We start from the raw sequence: 22,275 nt of genomic DNA, 5'->3' as shown, positions 1-22,275 counted from the left end.
GAAGATGAATTTGAATAAAGAGCTGAAGGAAGAGAAGACTTAGATCCTATGGGGAACAAGTAGGATACTATAGAACAAGTTAAAAGTTTGTGAGCATTGGTTTATTCTAGAAATTTGAAGAAGACCAGAGTAATTTAGGCATAGGGATGAAAAATATGAATAGCTGAATTTGAAGAGGTGGGTAGGGCCCCATCTTGTAGAGTCTTGAAGGGATTAACTTTCTTCTGGTTTTCATGGGAAGCCCCTGAAGCATTATGAACTGGAATGTTGTATGCACTGAAAGGTACACTAATTTGGTCTTTAGAAAGCTCAGTCAGGCTGCTGTGTGAAAAAACTGACTTTAGAGGATAGAGAAAAGCTAATAATTTTTGGCTCTCACAAAAATTTCTTAGCCATATATGTTATTGTTTTAAGTATTTTAATATATTAAACATTTTCACCTTCAAACCAACTGTAAGATAACAACTACTATTTTCTCAGTTTTGCACATAAGCAGACTACTAGTACGTGTACAACTTCAGATAAAGAACCTAATCTTCTACCACAGTATAACGTACTATATATTATTCTCTCCTTTACTTTTGAGGAAATAGAATTCCCCCTTATTATTTTTTTTTTTTGGTTCTGTTTTACGCTGTTGAAAAAATGATAAAGGGGGGCTGGAGAGATGGCTCAGTGGTTAAGAGCATTGCCTGCTCTTCCAGAGGTCCTGAGTTCAATTCTCAGCAACCACATGGTGGCTCACAACCATCTGTAAAGAGGTCTGGCGCCCTCTTCTGGCCTTCAGGCATACAGACAGAATATTCTAAACATAATAAATAAATAAATAAATAAATAAATATTTTTAAAAAAGAAAAAAGAAAAAATGATAAAGGAAGATTTTTGAGGGACTAGAATGATACATTATGATTATGGTGTATTTTTTCACTGTACTTTCTACTTTGAATATTATCTTGATTTTCTTCTCACAGACCACAAAAATAACCTTAGAATTATATATTCTGAATAAAAGAAGTTGCTCTCATGATGTTTCACAAAATCTCTAAAAGTCTTTGAACAGTCTTGATTTTTCTTTAATTCACAAGACTGCTTTTGTATACCAAGTGACCAGAACAGCACTTAACACATAGCAGATATGAAGTGTTCACTGAATGAGTAAATGAATGAGTTACACATTTCTCTGTAATGCGTTCTTAGTTTTTAACCTAATAAGAAGAACTGGTTGGCTCTATGGGAAAGAATATTGTGACTAACTGTTCTAATTAAGACATCTCAATGAATAAAGAGAAGGCTATCTATCTCTCAGTATTCACATGTCGACTTTATTAGAGAAATCTGGTTATGGACCCTACCTTGGTACCAATAATTACCATCCAAAATAAGATATGGCTGGCCAATGTCAAGTTTTCCTTAAATGCCCATGGAGGAGGATGTCATTATTAAAAGAAGTATCAGGCAGGAGCTTGGGTCTCTTCAATTGTCTACATAAAATATTAATTAATATTTAAGCTTTAAAAACTTCTCTCTTTAAAAAAAATTAAGATTACATTTGTGTGTGTGCGCGCACATGTGTGTATTTGTTGTTTATATAGGTCAAAGGACAACTTGTGGGAGCCTGCGTTCTCCTCCTATGTGGGTTCCAAGGATCAAACTCAGTCACCAGGCTTGGCAGCAAGTACCATTACTGGCTGAGCCATTTTGCTAACATCAGTTCTTTCTTAATTCTAATAAATTTGTGAAAGATATAAGTTAAAAAGAAAGAAATATGTCACATAAATATGGGCAGTGTACTGTGTAATAGTTTTGTTAAAAGAGCAAAAATTTCCATATCAATGTGCCTAAATCCCTTTGGTCAAAAAGTTGCTATCCAGGTTGTTTGGCAAGTCTGGCTGATTTTTTTTAACCCCCACAGGCTTCAAAGTCCATTGATGAGTAAATATACCTTCAAGCTATGACAACTCACCTCATTTAACTGAGCTTGAGAGGGTTTTTATAGTTCCTAGTCATCCACACTTATTTCTGATAACTCGTGGAGGTGTGAGAAAAATAAAATTAGCTCTACAACTAGTTAGGAAGTCAGAAGTAGGAGCAGCATGAGTAATGATACACCCTTACTCCTTCATCATGGGTAAACTTGTAGTGCCTTCTGCCTTTTCTTTAAATTGACCTGTGTCCTATTTTACTGTATGTAGAGAGCTCATTCTCAAGGGGAAGAATGGAGTCAGAACTAGATCCAGAGCAAAGGAATAACTAAGCTGCGTTGATCTGTGCTTATCCTGCAGCGCTCCTTCCAGCTGAGAAAATGATCAATTTTTCTTTTCTTTCTTTTCTTTCTTATTTTTTTTTTTTTTGAGAAAACAGCCCTTAGGATTCTTTGTTGGATGTTGTCACTGCTATTTCAAAACAGGAAAACAATTATGCCTAAGTTATGTGAAGAAAATAGTTTTCTTGAATTTTTTCTCTTAAGAATGAGTAGGAGGGAGCTGGAGAGATGGCTCAGTGGTTAAGAGTATTGCCTGCTCTTCCAAAGGTCCTGAGTTCAATTCCCAGCAACCACATGGTGGCTCACAACCATCTGTAAAGAGGTCTGGCGTCCTCTTCTGGCCTCCAGGCATACACACAGACAGACTATTGTATACATAATAAATAAATATTTAAAAAAAAAGAATGAGTAGGAGGAAATGATAGGAAGTGAGTAAATAATGGTATTATTTAGAAATTATTCATGTAGGCAGCCCTAAGATTAAGCAAGGGTGTCTGTGTGAGGAAGGTTTTTTTTTTTATTTATTATATTGTTTGCATATTTACCAAAGTTATCTGACAAAAGGGTTTTTAATCCCAAATTACTATTTTGAGGTCTGGTTCTTTTTCCTAGACCCCAAACGTCAAAATCACATACAAATTTAAAACTATATAAGAATACCCACTAGAACTTTAAAATGAGTAACTCCATAGTTATTTTTATCTTCTTATAAATTCATTTTACTGAGATTAGGGTTAAGTTTTCATTTCTCATTACCAGTGAATACTATTCAGTTATCTTTTTATATGAATTGTATAATTTTACTCTTGCTGTTTCCATGGCATCAGAATGAAGATTCTATCATAAAATTAATTTTTAGAACTTGTCTATCACGGTTTCTATGTTACTATGACTTATTAGAACTACTGTCGGTCTCTTGGTCTCTTGACCCTGGCCACTTCTCTTGGTCAGCAGCTTCTCTCTTGGTCTCCCTTTTTCTCTCTTCTCTCATGGTTGGGTTTAGTCTGCAAGTGTATCCAGATGGGGCTCTTCCCTCTACCTGCTTTCTCCCTGTGTCTACAATAAAAATCTCCATACTTAAAAACAAACAAGCAAATTATAGTTTCTTATTCTTCAATATGTGATAAATGCAAATATTTATTTATTTAAGTTTATATATTTATATATTTAAAAATCTGGGCTTGGGGGTTAGCTCCATGGGTAAAGGGCTTGCTGCCAAAGCAGTGGGGCCTGAGTTGGGATCTCCAGCACTGACATCGAAAGACTAGAGTAGTGGCATGTCTGTAACTCCAGCCCTGGGAGGGTGGAGACAAGTAGCATACCAGAGTTTGCTGTTCATCCAGTCTAGCTGAATTGGTGAGTTCCAGGTTCAGTGAGAGACTCTATCTTGAAACAGAATGTGACGAGCAATAGGACCGGCCACCTGACTTGGATCTCTGGCCTCCACAAGTTCGTAGACACACATACCACACAGATCTGTAAACCATAATCTCTTGCAAACTGTTAGATCTTTGTGTTTGATGAGGTGCTTCTGTTAAATCTACATTCCTACTTTTTACTTATTTACTTAGCTACTTTCTGTTATACTTAAGAACAATGGTTTCCTAAGAGAGAAATTCTTGTAAATTTAAACTTGGACACGGCCAACTTGTTTCCTTTTACATTTGAGATATTACCTTCATGATATTTTAAATGGATTTGCTTGGGTAAATGTAACACATATGGTTGGTATGTGTTTGGTCTATTGTTTGGTCTTTTTAGTATTCTTAAGTCTATTCCCTCTGCTAATAAGTTCGCATTTCATCATAACTAAAAATGAGCGTTTGAGTTGACTCCCTGAAGTTTTTCCAAACCTGCACTGTTTCTCTTACACACTGTTGCCAAATAGTCATTTTAAAAATTGTGCTGTAAAATCTATGCTTATTGGATTTGTTTGTATGGTGTGCTTTTTGCTTGAATAGAAGATAGTGGTTATTTTACTAATTTGTTGATTACTTCGATGTTTGACATTTGAAGCAATTTAATGACTTTTCATGCTTAGAACAAATAAAAATTACCAGCTTTTACCCGAGAACAACTGATTTGTTGTTTCTCTTTTAGTCAGCAGCCAAGTATATATGTTTTTACATTTCACATTTCTATGTAAGTATGAAATATGAATAAATTCCAGCATTCACTGTATGTCATCTATATCTATCTCCCTTTAATTTTTATGTCCCTAAGTGATTTTCTAGAAGATTTTGATAAATGAATTGGTAGATGTCTCCTTTGTCTTCACAAGATAATTACAGGTTGACTACATTTCTTTTTCTTTCACCATCTGCATAAAAAGTTGCCAATCTTTTATGAGCATTTGTCGTATCATTTAAAAAAAATTGTATTCTTGAGATGTATATTTCTAACACCCAAAGAAAAGTAGCAATGGAGTGAGTGTGGTTGTCACATACCTGCAATCACAGCATTTGGGAGGCTCAAATCAGAGGGTTATGAGTTCAAAGCTTTGTCTAGGCAGCATACTAGTTAAGGTAAATCTAGGCTACATTAAAGAAACTTTATCTAAGAAAATAATTAAATAAAGCCAAACTAAGTTTTATTATTTGTTCTCCAAATGTTTTAGATCAACTTTAGTCCTCTAAAACGTAGGATTAATGCTGATAATTGGGTATAGGTAAATATCCAATGTAGATATATATTGGCGATAAAGTAAGAATAAGAAAGCTAAGCATATAGAAGGAATGTATATGAAGCATTTGTGCAGCCCTGCATTAACATTCTAGGCAACACCGAACAAGTTCTTTACCTGTTCTGGCTTTTTTGTACTATTCAAGGAGGAGATCACATAATTTGGATGAGTTCTCTTTTTAGGTAGTTATAAGTGGCTAGATAGTAGCTTTATAAAATTTACCTTTTAAGATTGATTTATTTTATGAGTATTTTCTTGGATGTATTATGTGTACCGTGTGCATGCAGTACCTGAGGCGTCCAGAAGAAGGTGACATACAGATCCTTTGTAGTTGTAGTTACTGATGGTTCAGAGCCACCATGGGGGGTGAGAACTCTACCCAGATCCTCTGCAAGAGCCACCAGTGCTCTTAATCTTGGAGCCATCTGTCGAGCTCATAAAATATAATTTATAAGGAAGCATAGAGCCAGGTAGTGGTGGCACATACCTTTACTCAGCATTCAGGAGGCAGAGACAGACAGATCTCAGACTGGTCTACAAAGTAATTTCTAGGATAGGCTTCAAAACTACAGAGAAACCCTGTCTTGAAAAACCAAGGGAAAAAAAAAGGAGAAGAAAAATCACACCAAGGCTGACAGTGGGTGAATATTTAAATAGTTTAGACTTGAATTGAGGGAAAGTTACCTTTCAGGACATTATTCTCAGATGAGCAGCAAATTAGAATTAAAAGCAGTATGAATTTAGTGCTGTTTTAACTACTTTCTTACATCTACAACTAATCAAGTATTAATGTGTTGGGGAAGTGGGAAATTATGCCTTTTAGCACAATTAATAAAAACCCAGAGACAGAAGTTGTGGGATGCAACCTGAAGGTCAGAAAAGCAAAACAGCCAGCCATTGGCTCTTATTTCTACCTTAGTCCAAAATGACGATCCTGACTCCAGGAATCTCAGAAAGAGACTGTGTGTGTGAGAGCTGTCTCCTCCTGTTTTATATTCCTCTCTAGTGTTGTGGTTAAAGTCATACACTACTACCACTTGTTTCTTTGGCAAACTAGTGTGGCTACTGGAATTAAAGGTGTGTGTCACCACTGCCTAGTCTGTAAGGCTGATCAGTGAATCTGTTTTACTCTCTGAACTTCAGGCAAGATTAATTTATTAAATGCAAATTAACTATCACTACAATGACTTAAAGTTATTAACATCATTGTCAGGAGCAATCATGTCTCATGTCAACAGAACCCTAAGTTATTTAAATGCCATGTTCTACAGATCCTTGAAGTGGTTGAAGATTACTTATCCAGGCAGAATACAATTTCTATGTGTCTAAAGAACCTAATTAATCTGACTATATGTATAACAAATATGAACAACTATTGACCTATAATATTTAATACCTCTCTAGCTTAAGGACTAAGACTTTATGTCAGAATATTAACTAATCTGTAAACAAATGTGCTGCAGTGACCTCAAAATTTAAACAATGTATACGTATCTTGATCAGAGGTAAGAATAATATATAGTGCAATACAAAAATATATTTTAAAAGTTGTATCAATATACAAAATGTCCTAAACAGAGGTAGAAACATGCATGTATACAATCTGACAGAATAACTTTGCATAGGTGTACAAATATTGTAAACAGAAATAACAAATATAATTTGAACTTGTATCAGTATACAAAACTATACCAATGTAAATTATCCATAAATAACAGCTCACAAGTATTCACTTTATTACCTACTATTATTATCCCCCCCTTTTTTTTGAACCTACATAGTTTCCACCCCAACCCTCCACCTTATACAAATAATAATCAACAACCCCTAAATGGTGTTCTGAGGACAAACTTTTTTGGGAGAGGGGACGTTGTCCTTTAGAATTGCTTCCCACTGTCATGGGGGTGATATTCTCTTTATGGGATTCTGCAAAAGTAAAGTGATGGTCTAGTATAGTTGCAAATGATTTTAAAGTTCTTATTTGGAGTTCTGGCCAGAATGTCATGAGAAGGTATACCATTTCAGCAGCTGGTACCCCCAAAAACCGGTCTTATAGCAGTGCTATCAGTATCATGATGTCATCTCAACCAGGTAGAGTTGTTGCTGTGGGGCTCCAGTAGCACCCTCCAAAGCAACTGCGGTCAATTTTCTAGGACTGTTGAGATTAACTGAATCCAATCTTGTGGCATTGCTTTGTTGCTTGAAGCCCACATTTTGATCATTTCCCTAACGAAGAACGAATATATTCCATAAGATACAATTGCTTGTTTAATTTTCTTTAGATCAGTCATACGTGTAGGCTCCTATGTATATTCTTTGACTTCCTTAGAGTATTTAGTGCTAGATACTCTTTCTGGTGATATCACTGGAAAAACAGGTATAACTCTGGGTAAACTATCCCAGGGTTTGGTATGTACTGATGAGGCTAAATTTTGTCTTTGTACCTTTTGTCCCTGGTCATCAAATTCAATAAATTCCTTATTCTTTTCAAATCTTTTTACCACTGCATTTTGTAAAGTCTAGATCTCCTGTCTAGTGTTCTATTCTAATGCCCTCATTGAGGATTTCAAGGGACAGGAATGAGAAGTCCAAGCTCAGCTGTGCCCTGTGGGAATCACAGAGAGAGAGCACCTGGGCTGTGTACATGTTTTACTCCATGTCCTAGAAAGCCACGTTTTAACTTGGATCCACCTCTTAAAGATAATTGGCAAACAAGGTTTCCCCATCAGCCAAGCATAGCAGTTCATATTTGTAATCCCAGGATTTGAGAGACTGAACAGGAGGATCACCATGAGTTCAAGACCAGCTGGGGCTACAAAGTGAGATCCTGTTTTAAGTATAAAAAAACCTCAGCAATAACAAACTCCACAATCTCCAAACATCACCAGATATTTCTTGGAGAATATAGTTGACTTCAAGTGAGTGAATATTTAGTTAATTCACAGAGATGAAAAATATGTATTTTGTATGTAGCTGTTGTGTGGATCCCCAATAAAGGAATAACATTAGTGGAAATGGCCAAGGACACATAGTTGAGTAAAAACTAATTATTTTCTTATTTTTATAGTTTGTTTCTGCCTTAAAATTTTGTGTCCTTTTGTGTTTTTTTCTTTTTAAATTGTTATTTAGTAACTGCCTAAAATTACTTCATCCATGTATATGACTTTCCTGACCACTTAAACATTGGCACTACCAATGCAGAGCCTTTAGGATGGTGTTAGTAAGCATGAGGCTTTTATGTCAGTAGAATGGGCATCTTTCTGTAGTATGTCAAGCATAGTAGGTGAAATAATTCAGTTGCAAAATCTTATCTTCCCTGAATTTTTTGTTTTGTTCCTCCTAGTTTCTGCTAGGTTGTTGTGTAGTAGTCATTCTAGATTACCTCTACCATACTATGTGGACTTTTGTCCCCCTATCTTCCTCTTATTGTGTCTTCCATTTTGCTTCAAGTGCTGGATCAAAAACAGAAAATTGATCCTAATGTGTTTTCTTATTGTACTGTATAGTAACCATTGCTTGCAGGAAAACTTTTTTCTACTGTCAAAATTTTCACCATCTGTAAAACTAACCATGTCTATCTCTTTGCTCCTAAATTTATCTGGTGGTCTTCTGTAATAACACCCATAGTATACCACTTACTTTTTTGACCAATCTTGCCCTCTGTTCTACCACGAGCTCCTGGAGTACAAAGACCTTATCTTTGTGTCTCTAGCTATGATCTATTTATGCTGATGAAATGAATGAGTGAAATATGTTGTGGTTATAATTTTTATTCATTGTGCTTAACTTTTATTCTCTATTCTTAAATATTCTTAAAGTATGGTTTTCTAAATCTAGTAAAGGTAGCCAGATGTTTTGCATTTTTACAAGCAATTGCTTTCCTAACAGCATACTCATTACTAGTCTGGAAAGACTGTGTAATTAAAATTATATCAGAAAGAAACTGCTGTTACATGTCCGGACAGGGACAATCATTTAAATCCAAAACATGTTGACAGTCTGATTGGATAGAAAAGCATTTTAATCAAAGTTAGAAAAACAGTTCTATTTTTATTCTCATTTTATTATTGCCCCCATTAACATTGTAATTTAAAGTTGAGGCAACATACCATTTTTTTTTTCCAAGCTCACAGATTTATTGCTGTGAAGTTGGGTCAAATACATTTTCCTGTGATAGGTAAAATAGGTATTGTATACTGTATTTCTAAAGGGATGTCAACTTTAACTAGTTTAACTTAAAAACTAATTAAGCTAAATGTTATTTAATGTTTTAGATAAAACGTGCTTATTGTGAGGCAATGAATATCTAAAATCTTATTTATAAACAGGAATGTACAAATCAGGAAGCAGCTAAGTAACTTTGAGATACATACTATCTCCAAGTTTTATCTCTTTAGAGTAAGAGTTTAGTGTAAGAGTTGTTTCCCCCGTTACTGTGAGATGTCTTTTCTCAGGGTAGGGAGATGGCAACAGTATTTCTGAAATTACCTCATCCTGTGCGTGTAAACAGAAACAACAAACCTCAGGAATTTTGGTTTTACAATGTAATCCTTGAGTTCCTGTTCTAAAGGTGCGTCTTTTCTATGAATAGGGGTGTGTTTGTGTGTGTGTGTGTGTGTGTGTGCGCGCAAATGTAATTCATTAAGATAATTCTATTCATTTTGAGGCCTAGACCTGGTTCATAGCTTAAGGTTAGCATGAATCCTTTTGCTTCTTTGTTCTGTGAAGGAAGTTTACAATAACCAATTCATTGGGTTGTAATTATATCAAAACAGTCCAAAGTAAAAACAAGTAAACAAGCAGAACCTCCCAAAAACCTTAATGATGCCTCCCAAAAACCTTAATGATGCCTATTAAATTTCTTTTTTATATGATTTTTTATAAAAAAAAGATAATTTAAAAATAATTTTAATTAACCTAGGATCAAGAGTCTATCTTTATATGTAGTATACTGTTTTCGGAGGTCAAGACCACTTTCAAGTTTAATGTTTTGTTGCAACAACTCCCAGATGGCTTATCTTAGTCCCTCTCAAAGCCTGATTTACTATTGTGAAGACACCAGGCAGCACTCAATCTGGAGGCACACAGGATGGAATTGTGGCAGAAAGTGTGAAATCCTTACCAGGAAAGTTCATCAGAGACTAAGTGGCTGGGTTTTTATGGAGACTTGTTACATACATATCCTCGACCTCACAAAATTTCAGCCTCCCAGAGTTATAACAAACAGACCACATAGTTTGCACAGTTCAGATGTAGTGAGAATTTTCAAAATCAGGGAATGGTTGTTAGGAATATTTCTTAACGCCAGCTCCCTGCCGACGCAAAAATTCCCAATCAAGCCAAATCAAAACAAGCCGAATTAAGAAATATCCAGGTTTAATGGGAGATGTGCGCTCTCGGGTTACCCCGAGGGGGAACCGGAAAGCTGCAGAAACGCCACACCCCCCATCCCCCAGGAAGAAAGGGAGACCCAGTGTTCCTCTTCCTCCTTTTTTGGGAAATCACTTAAGTACCCTGGGGAGTGGTCCTGACCCCATCCCCAGGGGCCTACTGGGGTTTGGAGTCCAGACCAGGCCTGGGGGCTGGGATAGATGCTAGGCACTGGGGCCTATGCTCCCAATTTGACAATGGTGAAAACTGTCCGTAATCCAAGTTCCCAGAGGCAAGCCAACATCCACCTTGCAAGTAGATTTTTCAGAGCATAGCCATCCAGGTCTTCTGTGTTAAGGTTGTCAGTGCATATGTATTATAACTTGAATGCTTACAGATAAAGTTTTTCTATAATAATGATGATAACTTTGGAACATATCTATACATCTGTGCCTATTTTATGATGCTATATTATAAAACAAATATAATTATAATCAGCTCAGGTTTTTAACATTTAGCATATTAACCTTTAGAACTGTTAATTTTTTTTCTAATAGAAATTTAAAAAAGGGCCAAAACAATTCTGACAGCCTGAATTCTACTCCCAGAACCCATGTAAAGAGAAAAGGAAAGAACCAACTCCACAACATTGTCTTGTGACCTCCACATGTGTCTCTCATCTTATACACATAAGAATAATAATTTAAAATAAATGTATTGAGTTCATTTTCTTGAATTTTTGTGGAAGTTCCCTAACCATTTACATAAATACAGCAAACAGTTGAGTGCTTTATGTATACTTACTTTTGTTTCATATACTAAGTATATAGAAAAGAAGCAAGCCTGGTTCTTCCCATGAAGTCCCTATTCTTGCAAAGATGTTAAAAATGCAAATAAATTAATAAAGGACATGTTTTATAAGCAGTTTTAAAGTATTTTCTAATGTAATGGCATATATTTCTGTGTATATTGGGACAGATTTCTTTTTCCTGTTTTTTTTTTAAAGATTTATTTATTGTGTATATAGCGTTCTGTGTGCTTACAGGCCAGAAGAGGGCACCAGATCTCATTTTGGATTGTTGTGAGCCACCATGTGGTTGCTGGGAATTGAACTCAGGACCTTTGGAAAAGCAACCAGTGCTTTTAACCTCAGAGCCATTTCTCCAGACCCTCTTTTTCCTGTTTTTTTTTTTCTCCCAGATTTCTGTAGTTCTGTGGTAGAAAAGCAAAGGTGTACATGATTATTTCTAGCATATGATAAACACTGTACTGGGAACCTATTTTTGCTCCTACCTACACCCAGGAACATACTAGAAATTGACTTAAAAAATTGCCTTTTAATTAAATCTGAGTTCCAAACATAAGTTGTGCTCTTATTTTGATTTTTTATACAAATTTTATCATGAAAAGAAAACATTATTATTTCATCTGTGGATTGTCTTTTTTATTTAACCATTATTTCTAAAATTACTGCTGTTTATCAATTTTGCCTTCTTTCATATGTTCATTTCTCATTTTTATGTTTGATCTTTAGTAATGTATAATGAATATCATTTCCCTTTGAATTTCAAAATTAATCTCTAGGGAATAATTTGATACAATGATGCTGTTCTGTATTGATACAGGGCCATTCTGAAGCCCAAGATAGCCAGGACTACTATAGAGCTGAGGTAATTTCCTTGTTGAGGTCAGCGAGGGAAGACTCCTCCTCCCTCTTCCTGCTGGATTACATGTATATGCCCCAACTTGAACAGTTGTTTGTAGTGCTGGGGCTTGAACCAAGGACTTCTCTTTATAGCTTTAGGTTATTTATTGGAGATCGCTAATTCTGTCCTTGCCATATTGCATGTGTATGATGTGTGGGTGCAGATGCTGGTGTACCATGCTGTGCATGCAAAGGTCAGAGGACAACTTTGTGGGGTTGACTTTCTCCTTCCTCCTTCACACGGGTTCTGGAAGTCGAACTAAAGATGTCAGACTTTCACGGCAGGCACTTTACCTCAGCCATTATATGTAGCTTTATTTTCTTTAAAATAGAAAAAAACGCATGCTGTATGGTTGTAGATTCTTTGCTTCTGTTTTCTGTTTTAATCCTCTACCTCATTCTTTTATGATTTCCATCCTTAGTAACTTTTTATTAATTTCTTGTTTAATCTTCAATGTTTCTGTATATTATTATTAATTTTAAGTAACTAAGGATACTGTTAAAATAAATGAATAAGTAAATAAATAAGTGCTCCTTGATTTGCCAGTTTGTACTTAGGCACTCAAATAAACCTGTTGTTCAAGTTTCTTCTAGAAAAATCTGCATCTTTTGTTAGCTCTCTTGACTCTTTTCAAATTTTTATTCATTTTTCAATGTAAGATCCATTTTCTTACATTTTTTGTATTGTTAATGACCTTCTCCAGTTTTCTCTCCTGTTCTTAAATAGCAATTTTAATGCCTTTTGTTTTATTGTTCATTACTGAAAGGTGATTCTAGCTGACTGCAAATATTTTGCTTGATTCACTCATTTAAAACCTCATACTAGAAAAAAATAACATAAAAAGAGAAATAAACTATAACTACCTTCTTTATTTTCATTTGAATCTTTTTATTTGCAGGAATTTGTGGCACCACAAGGGCTTAAACATGGACTATACTCAAAGAGCGTTGGGATGATTTAAAACATTACAACATTAACTTCTGAAATGAATACTTAACTGAGTCAAAAAGCCAGACTGGGAGTTCTTCAAATGAACTCCTTTATAATTCAGTGTTTACTAAGAATTGGCAAATTAATAAAATACGATAATGTAAAGCTTACCTATAATATTAAAACTCAATAATTAGTGACTATTGAGACTATTTTTAGTCTCTCTTAAAGGGAAGCAAAGAGTGGACTTGGTTTTAGTTTTGAATTTAAAATTTAGCAAGAATAGGTAATGTTTACTGGGTAAGGTCCAAATGAGTCATAGTACATATAGACACTTTTGATGTAAACCCACTATAAGTTTGAATTATAAGTGGATAATTCATTTAATCCTTTTGCTATCATAACATGATAATTTAATATTACTGAATGTCAAATTTCTCCCCTTGTAGTCATGTGGCTGACTGAGAATCCCAGCTCACTGCTCTGCTTCTGCCCAGCGTCAAGAGTGTACTGCCTATCACTAGCCTGAGAAAGAAACAAAATTCAAAGTGTGGTTTCTAATATTACTTTTGTACTGTAGAAAAAAAATTAGTTTGAGTCATTGTAATCCAGATCAGTCTGTGTTTATTTTTATAACATTTAGAAAAAGTAATTCTAAGGTGTGAACTATGAATGTGCTCCATAATAACAGCAACAAGATGATACAACCATATAATGTATGGGTATTTTGAGGAGCTAGGAAAAAGAATCAGTTGACACTCATATTTACTTGAACTCAGTAAAGACCTTTTCAGTCAAGTTGTTGTCAGTTCATGTCACTATATAAAGCAGTAACTTTTGACTTCCAGCACAGCACTTAGTACACATACACATACGTATATATTTACACACACACACAGACAGACAGACAGACAGACAGACACACACACACACATATATCTGTCTCATCCTTGTATCCTTTGGGTTTTATTTACTTTAAGGGAGAAATTGACTTATGTGATATGTCTGTATTATTTTTTTATATTTTCATTGGTGTTTTGACTAGTGTTTTTTCTTCTGTTTTCTTGTCCATAACTGACTAACCCTTATGATGTGGACTTAGAGTGACAGGAAAGAAAGGGAGATGAAAGAACTTGTCTAGAAATGTTCACAGTGTTCAGTGGCCCTGATCCAGGACATAGGAACAGATGAAATGGAGCGGCCGTGCAGCGTTGGGCACTCCGGTTTTGACATCTACTGTTGCTGTCATTTGTGTCATAAATGGAGAATGTGACCCTGTGGGCGCAAGACTTCTCTGGACTGGTAGTGTTTGGTGTTGTGTAGAAGATGGCAACGTTGCTTCAGCTTGTGCTTGTGTGGTTTGGTGTTTTGGTTTCTTTTCTCTCAAACTATAAATTGGAGCAGTACTAAAAACCAATGTGTCTAAAATTGAAATAATACCTCAAGAGATTCCAGAGTATTTAATACTTTTCACACATGGGACTTGACAAAAATTTAATTAATTATTTTAAAACTTCATTATTTTCCTACTTGCCTGTAATGAGAGTGGCCTACTTAGTTATAGATATCCCAGTATTCTAAATTTATAATTTTAGATACACTCTTACAGATCGAAGATAGGAACACAAATGAGGTGACCTTTGAGCAAAAATAAGGAATGTGGAGGTAGCTAGTAAAGGTATGTCTGTAGTTGTTATGTGAAAGACTTTTTAGTGTTAGACTTGAGTTTGTTAGATGTTCTTTTAAGAAATTGTGACAAGTTTAATGCTCAGCCTATCGGATCCTGGAACTCTTGTCTCTGCTTGAGTGAACTCTTCCTCCTATTTCTAGAGTGGGCTATTTGAGGTTTCTCTCCCTTCCTGTAACCTGCTGTTCTTTCCGACTTCAAGTATGTAGTTGGAGGCTGATTGTTCATTTTCCGCTGCTGGGAACCAAAATAATCACACAGAAACTATATTATTTGAGATACTGTTTGACCAATAGCTTAAGTGTCTTTCTAGTTAGTTCTTCTATCTTAAACTATCCTATTTCTATTACTCTGTGTATCTCCACATGACTGTGGCTTACCGGGCAAAGTTCTGGCGTCTGTCTCCTTCCGGAAGCTACCTGGCTTCTCCCTGAATCTGCCTTCTTTCTCCTATATCTGCTTGGAATTCCTGCCTTGGTTTATTCTGCTAAGCCAGCTTTCTCATTAACCAATAATAACAACACATGTACAAAAGGACTTCCCACACCATTTCCCCTTTTCTGTCTAAATGAAAAGGAAGATTTTAACTTTAACATATTCAAATTACATATATAAACATATATCAAGCAAGAATTACAGTTACAATATTTATATCTACTTTTGTCTTTTATTATAACTAAGGAAAACTATAACTATTCTTCAACTCCATCAAAGACTTCAGAAGGTTATATTACCTAAGTAAATAGGAAGTGCATTGTAAGCAACTTCCAAAACTCTAGAATTGACAGAGACGTATCGCTGCTTGGACAGTCACCCAAAGTTCTTGTGTAACATTTGGGCATCCATCTTCAGCATACAGGCCCATAGTATCCAGCAGACTTTTCCATGAAGCAGGACATTTTAAAGACAGTTCCACCTATGTTGGCAATTTGTCAGTCACTTTCTTCTGTGTCCTGCAAAATGTCTGGCAGAATCTTTTATGAATCAGGAACCTCCAAAGACCATCTCACCTTTAGGCAAGTTCAGCATTTATTTTTCTGTGGGTCCTGCATGTCCAGTTCATATAACATTTTAGAACTTCTCTGGCCCTCAGCTCCAGAGACTTTCATGGTTTTCTCCCAAACCAGTTCCAAAAGCTTGTGAACAAAATAGATGGATTGTAGCAATGATCCCAGTTTTGATACTAATTCTCTATAATTAGTTACCTTTGTATCATTGTGGCTAAAATGTTTAACAAAATCAGGAAGGAAAGATTTGTTTTGATTTGTGGTTTCAAGGGATTTTCAGTCTTATCATGACAGGAAAGGCATATCAAAGATCATCACAGTGAATGGGGTAGAGGCACCTCGAATTGTGATAAACTAGGAGACAGCAACTACAACTATGACCTTCATAGACTCTTCCCCTAGAGGCTTGCTTCTACCATCCAGATCCTTTTGTTGAGGTTCCATAGTCTCCTAAGATAGTGCTATCAGGGAACAAGCACAAAGCATGAGCCTTGGAGGGACATTAAAAACTATAAAAATATATGTAACTTTTATATCACAATATATTTTTACCATGAAATGTCTCTACATGCTAATTATCTAGAAAACGATATGCTTTACAGTTTTACAAACGAGTAGACTACGCTTTGCTTTATGTTCTTGGTCCTCATTGTCTTGATCTGAGGAGCCAGTTAAGCTCATTGTAAGCATGTATATCTTTTTTTTACAACTTTCCTGAGGCCTTCCCTAATTGTACTAGAACACACAATATAGGAGATTAAATAAGTTACACTGATATTATGAAGCTAGGCCTAATGGGAAATTATCAATTATTGTTAGTAGTGTTGACTTAGCTATATTGAATAGTTTATTGGGGGAAGTTTTAGCACTCAGAGACAAGAGGATTCAAGTTGCCTTTTGGACATTGCTACAAGAAAGAACTGAGAAATGATCATGCCCATTCCTTGCTTGTAAGGAAAACAAGATTATATTTTAAAGGTTTCTAGCATCTATACGTACAATTTCAAGGGTAGAGATTTATAAAAGAAAAAATGTATGAAGTTTTAAAAGATGTATACAGAATGCTGTCAGCACCAGCGCTTTCTGAAAAGATGCATGTGATCAATAGATGAAAAAGAACTAATAATTATCACACAGTCGTAACAGATTTTAAAAATAAACATATGCTCTGCCTATGATGATGCACAGCTATAATCTTAGTATTAGGGGGGCAGTAAGGGAAGCTCGGGAGTTTAAACACAGCCTTGATTATATAATGAGATACTGTCTCCAACTAATATAAGATAAACGCTTTTCTTTTAAAGACCAGAGCTCAAAAGGAGCAGACACTCTTCAAGAAGAACATAAATGAAGAAATGACCCATTTTTGGAGTTGGGGATTATTAAACCCAGAGCCTGGATCCTACTGCCAAGTTCTTTCCCACTGAACTACCTTATACCATTCTTCTTTTGCTTCTACTATAATGTTGAAGGAAGTTGGGCATGATGGCACACGCCTAGCACTGGAGAGGCATAGGAAGACAGATCTCTGTGAGTTTGAGGACAGGTTAGTATACATAGTGAGTTTCAAGACAGCCAGGGCTATGTAGAGAGACCATGTATCAAAACAAAAACACAAAAACCAAAAGACAATAAATAAATAAATTTTAAAAATCTTGAAAAACCAAGTTACTTTTCCAACAGTGTAAGCTAAAATAATACGTAAGAGGAGAGCTGGGTATTATGTTATACACCTGGTTTGGGGGTAGGGGTGAATAAGAACATAATATAATTTAAAGGCGGCTCACAGCCACCCGTAACTCAAGTTTGAAGGAATCTAAGTTCAGGGCACCTAGTGGTTCGTGTAGACTCACATAGGTGCATATATACAGGTGCACATACATAAATCTGTTTCAAAAATAAGATCTACTTTAAATAAATTCATATTTTCAAAACTTTAAAGAGAAATGGGGAAGTAGCTTAGTTGGTAGGGTGCTTGTCTGGGATCCATTACATCCCCAGCACTAAATAAACCCAGTATAGTGGTACACCTGTAATCTTCGCACTTAGAGGCAAGAGGATCAGAAGTTCAGAAATCACCCTCTATTTCATATTAAGTTGAGGCCAGCTGAACTATTAAAAAGTCTTAAATGGATTGATTTCTGGAGTTCAAGAGCCTCAGACATGACCTAAGAATTATTGTAATTTGTTTCCCACTCCCAAATCATAGAGGAGAAGAAGTATTCATGTAAGAAGTGGTTGAAGAGGGAGAAATGTCTCATAGACTGTGAAACACAGGCCTGTTGCCCTGTTGTAGTCTAAACTGCAGCAAAACCTGAGTACCTTTAAAACAAATTCTAAGTGTTTAGAGGACAGCTTGTCACTATGAATCTATCTATTTCTAAGAAACAAGAAATGCCAAAATGACTTCCATTTTGCATTTCCCCACAGTTTTATAATTGCTTCTAGACTAAAAAATAGTAAAGACATGTTATATTTTGACTTTAGCAAGAAGTTGACAAAGTCTCCTTACTGTCCTTGTTAAAAAGATGATGAAGTGTAGGTAGATTGATTTCCAGTTGTTTGCGTCCTGAACCAATGCCAACAGGTCTCAGGGTTTATCAGACAATAGCCAATTGCTTTATCCACTGCTTTCTCAATGACAGTTGGTGGTGAATACTAATTTGCATATTCAGTAAAGATGGATTTGTAATTGTAAATTCCTAAGGAGTTGTACATTGAAATTGGAGTTCCAGAATTTTTTTCATACACTTGAAGTTTCAGTTACCTTCATCTACCCAAACTCTTTGTCTGATATGTATATTTTTTAATTTCATACATGAGTTTCATTATTCATAAAATCAAAGAATACAAGTCAAAGACTAACAATTATTTTTTTTAAAGATTTGTTTATGTGATACAGTGTTCTGCCTGCTTGTATGCCTGCTTGCCAAAAGAGGGCACCAGATCTCGTTATAGATGATTATGAGCCACCATGTGGTTGCTATGAATTGAATTCAGGACTCTGGAAATGCAGCCAGTGCTCTTAACCTCTGAGCCATCTCTCCAGCCCCAGTAATAATTCTTAAGGCATAGGCTGTTTAGATAAGAGTGTTCACATTATGAAGAATCTTTTGTTTATATTTGTTCAGTAACATTTGCTCTAGCCCCAAGGAGGTGTTTTCCATGCCCTTAAAATGTTAAGGTTCTGTGAACTAACCAGTTTTATTAAAGTTTCATTATATATAAATCACTGAGGGTTACAGTATTTGTCTTCTTTGAAAAAACAAAAACAAACAAACAAAAACAGTGATGGAGCTGCTGGAGAATTGATTTATCACTTAAAAGCACTTACTACTCTTTCCGAGTACTCTGGTTTGTTTTCCAGAACCCACATGGTGGTTCAGAACCATCCATAACTCCAGATCCAGGAGATCTGAGACCCTCTTCTTGCCTCTTCCAGCACCAGGACACATGTGGTGCACATACATCCATGCAAGCAAAATACTCATAAATATAAAATAAAAACAAAAAATTTTGAGTTTCTCAAAATAGTTCCAGGTTTAATTTTCAGTTTTAGTGGTGCTAAGCTAGAATTCTGCCGTTAGCCTCTAGTTGCACATTTAAAATAAGATGCCAGCTTTTAAAAGAATTGTTTCTCATCATTTCCTTTGTAACTGCTTATCCCAGTAGAAGTTAATGGTGTGATTCCAATTCTGATAATTATGCACATTGCTCTTTAAATTTAGCCTTTCCTGTTATAACTGACTTTAACATATCAAATGCCCTTAAAATAAGATTTGGGTTAACGCCATTTCCCCTTAAAAGATTCATCATGCTTGATAATTAATGATTTAGGACTTTATTGTGGCTTTATCTTTTAGTTATCTCTAAGCTAAAAAACATTATTTTTGCAACTTAAAATCTAATCTAGGTTTTAGCATTTTATATTTATCTCTAAGTTGTGCCATATCCTAAAGGTTTTGAGTGTAAGAAAAGTAAATTACGTTGTGAATATGAGACATTTATCCCTATTATTCATCTGTCACACGGTTGTTATCAGGTGAGGGTTGCTGTCCAACCCTGCCTCTCTTCCTGCTCCTATCAACGCCTGAGGCAGGTGGAAGAGCTGGCCCAGAGATTATAAGAGCTAGAGATGACTCTGTTCCCCTCATCAGCTGCGGCTTCTACGCCTCACCTGGATAGCACCTTAGAGCTGGCCCTGTAGGTGTGGGTGTGGGAGAACCAGCCCTGAGGGGGTGAAGACCCACCCGCCCCTTGCTCATTCTCTGAATTAGCCAGGGCAATACTGGCCAGCTGACCCTAGTGGTGAAGACAGAGGAGAGCTGGTAGACTGGCCAACCCCGCAACTACCCAGGCCCAGAACCAGGGTTATGTTTTGGCCCACCCCATCTGTGGTCTGCTGGAGCCTGGGGTGGGGTGATAGTTGTGGTCGGGGAATATGTCAGTCCTTCGAACCCAGGGCTGCAGGATCTCTGTGACACAGGGCAACAACCAAGGCAACAAAAGGAAGTCCAGGAAGAATCCCAGTGAGGGCCCAGCATTGCTGGTGTAGCAGAGATCAGTGGCCTTGTACCAATGATTCTTTGCAATGAATGCCTGCCTGTAAAAATATACAGATAAAAAGGGATTTACTGCGTGACTTCCTGCTTTACTGCATCACACTGCAGCTTCCATGACAAGATTTTCCCTTTCTTCCTTTTTTATTTTAAATTTTATTTTGTTTTATTTTTTGGGAGGGGGGAATATGGGTGGGATCAGAAGATATGATGTGAAAGACACAAAGGATAATTAAAAAGAAAATTTTAAAAAGAAAAGGGTGAGTTATAAAGTGTTGACTCGTTTTTAGTTATACCTATATTACATTTTATCAAGACTAAACCTTTTCCTGAAGATATGTTGGAGAGCCAAGTTTTGAATATTGGAACCTATGTTATTCTTTTAAATGAAAAAGAAATAGACACATTCTCTGTTCATCCCCAAAATACCTATCCAAATATCTCAAACACTTTTGGCCATGTATTTGGAATCCACCAAAGCTTTTGTTAAATATTTACAAATAACTTGAGATACCTGTTACCAATTTTTAAAAGAATTTAATGAACTCATTATCTGGTTGATTTTTGTAAAATGAATATTGTGTAGTATTGATTATGTGTTAGGTTTTAGCATCTACTCAGCAATGAATACATGTTGGAGTATACATAAAATGTAAGACAATATGATTATATTTGAATTGGGGTGGCACCCTAAATACCTGGGATGAGCATTTTGTAAGATAGGGGTTGTTTTTCATTCATCACTGTAAATATCTTTAGGGTTATCTGTTTTAATCCCAGTGTTCCCCTTTACCCCTTCTGCAGTGCCTATTGTTGTTAGAACATTGAATGGAGTTGTTTTGGTTTGTGTTTATTACTAGGCCCTATGTTATCTCTAAACTTTAGGAAAATACTGATTCCCGGTTATATTACCATCTTTCCATGTAGGTTATGTGTATTTATATGTAATAGAAAGGAACAAAAATGATTATAGAGATACAGTGTTATAGAATAGTAGATGAAAGGGTGAACTGATCTGTAGTAATCTTTTGTTATGAAACCTTGATATAAGTATGTTATTCAAAATAAAATACAGTGTAGTCAGGTAGTTATCTCTTATGCAGTGAGATAATATGTTTTGTCTGAGCATTGATCTGTTCTAATTATCTACAGTCTTGTCTAATAAACAATGTTTGCACTGCCTTTTTATATAAACCAGTCTTTGTTACAAATTTATAGCTTTGAGATTTCTTCACCTTCTGTTTACTGTTCCTGTTCCCCATTTCCGCATAAATAATAGAAAACATTTGACTGTCTTACTTATTCACTCTATTTAGAAATCAACAAGTAGACTGGCTGTTCTGCCTAGTGACAGGTGGAAGGTCCTGGTCTCAGGCCCAGATGTTTTTTCAAAGAGCAGGAGTGCACAGTGAATCAGCTAGGGTTAGAGATTGCCACAGCTGGAACATGTGGGACCTACTGCATCTTGAGCAGTAAGTCATGAGGATGAGGGCACTAACACTGACCTAATCTGTTTTCCGTCTCACTGTGGTGACTGTGTGAGGGGCAGGGAAGAAAGGAGACAAAAATGGATGCCGGGCTGCTGGTAGAATTCCTGGTGGGAATGATGGTGGCAGAGTAGATTGCAGTGGCACTGGTGAAAATGGAGAGCAGCGGCATATGGTTTGGAAGTGCAGCTGACAAAATCTGCTAGATAGATCTAGAAGACAAAGGTGACTTCGAGTTAGGGTTTGTTCTTCCGGCTGGTGGTGCTGTTATTTTCTAAGAGGGAAAACTGGGGAGATAGTGGAAGAGTCTTGTGTTGTCTGTTTGAAAGTTGAGATGCTTGTGTCATCTGCAGTGTATGTGAGTGAGGTGCAAGTAGAGATAACATAAGAATCTGAATTTGGAACTTGTAAAATAGGGTGGTAGTTAAAGCCATGAGACTGAATGAAATTATTGTGAATGCTCATCATATTCTCTGCACTATATGTTCTCCCATCACATAAAATTATGCCTGCATTATATTGCAGTCATTTATTTTAATTACAGTACCTATAGAATTCTTCTTGTAAATCAAATACTGATTTC

General features: G+C 36.0%; 1 protein-coding gene across 4 annotated transcripts in view; it reads left to right on the top strand.

The window, feature by feature from the left end:
• The window catches only part of Magi3 (membrane associated guanylate kinase, WW and PDZ domain containing 3), a 229,959-nt gene that overhangs the window by 68,597 nt on the left and 139,087 nt on the right, over positions 1-22,275 (top strand). The window lies entirely within an intron of this gene.

This window comes from Microtus oregoni, unplaced genomic scaffold, assembly GCF_018167655.1.
Source record: "Microtus oregoni isolate MIOR12 unplaced genomic scaffold, Mior012 000054F_ref0000373, whole genome shotgun sequence".
Taxonomy (NCBI): domain Eukaryota; kingdom Metazoa; phylum Chordata; class Mammalia; order Rodentia; family Cricetidae; genus Microtus; species Microtus oregoni.
Note: the sequence above shows the minus strand (reverse complement) of the source record. Positions and strands in the feature narration are given on the sequence as shown.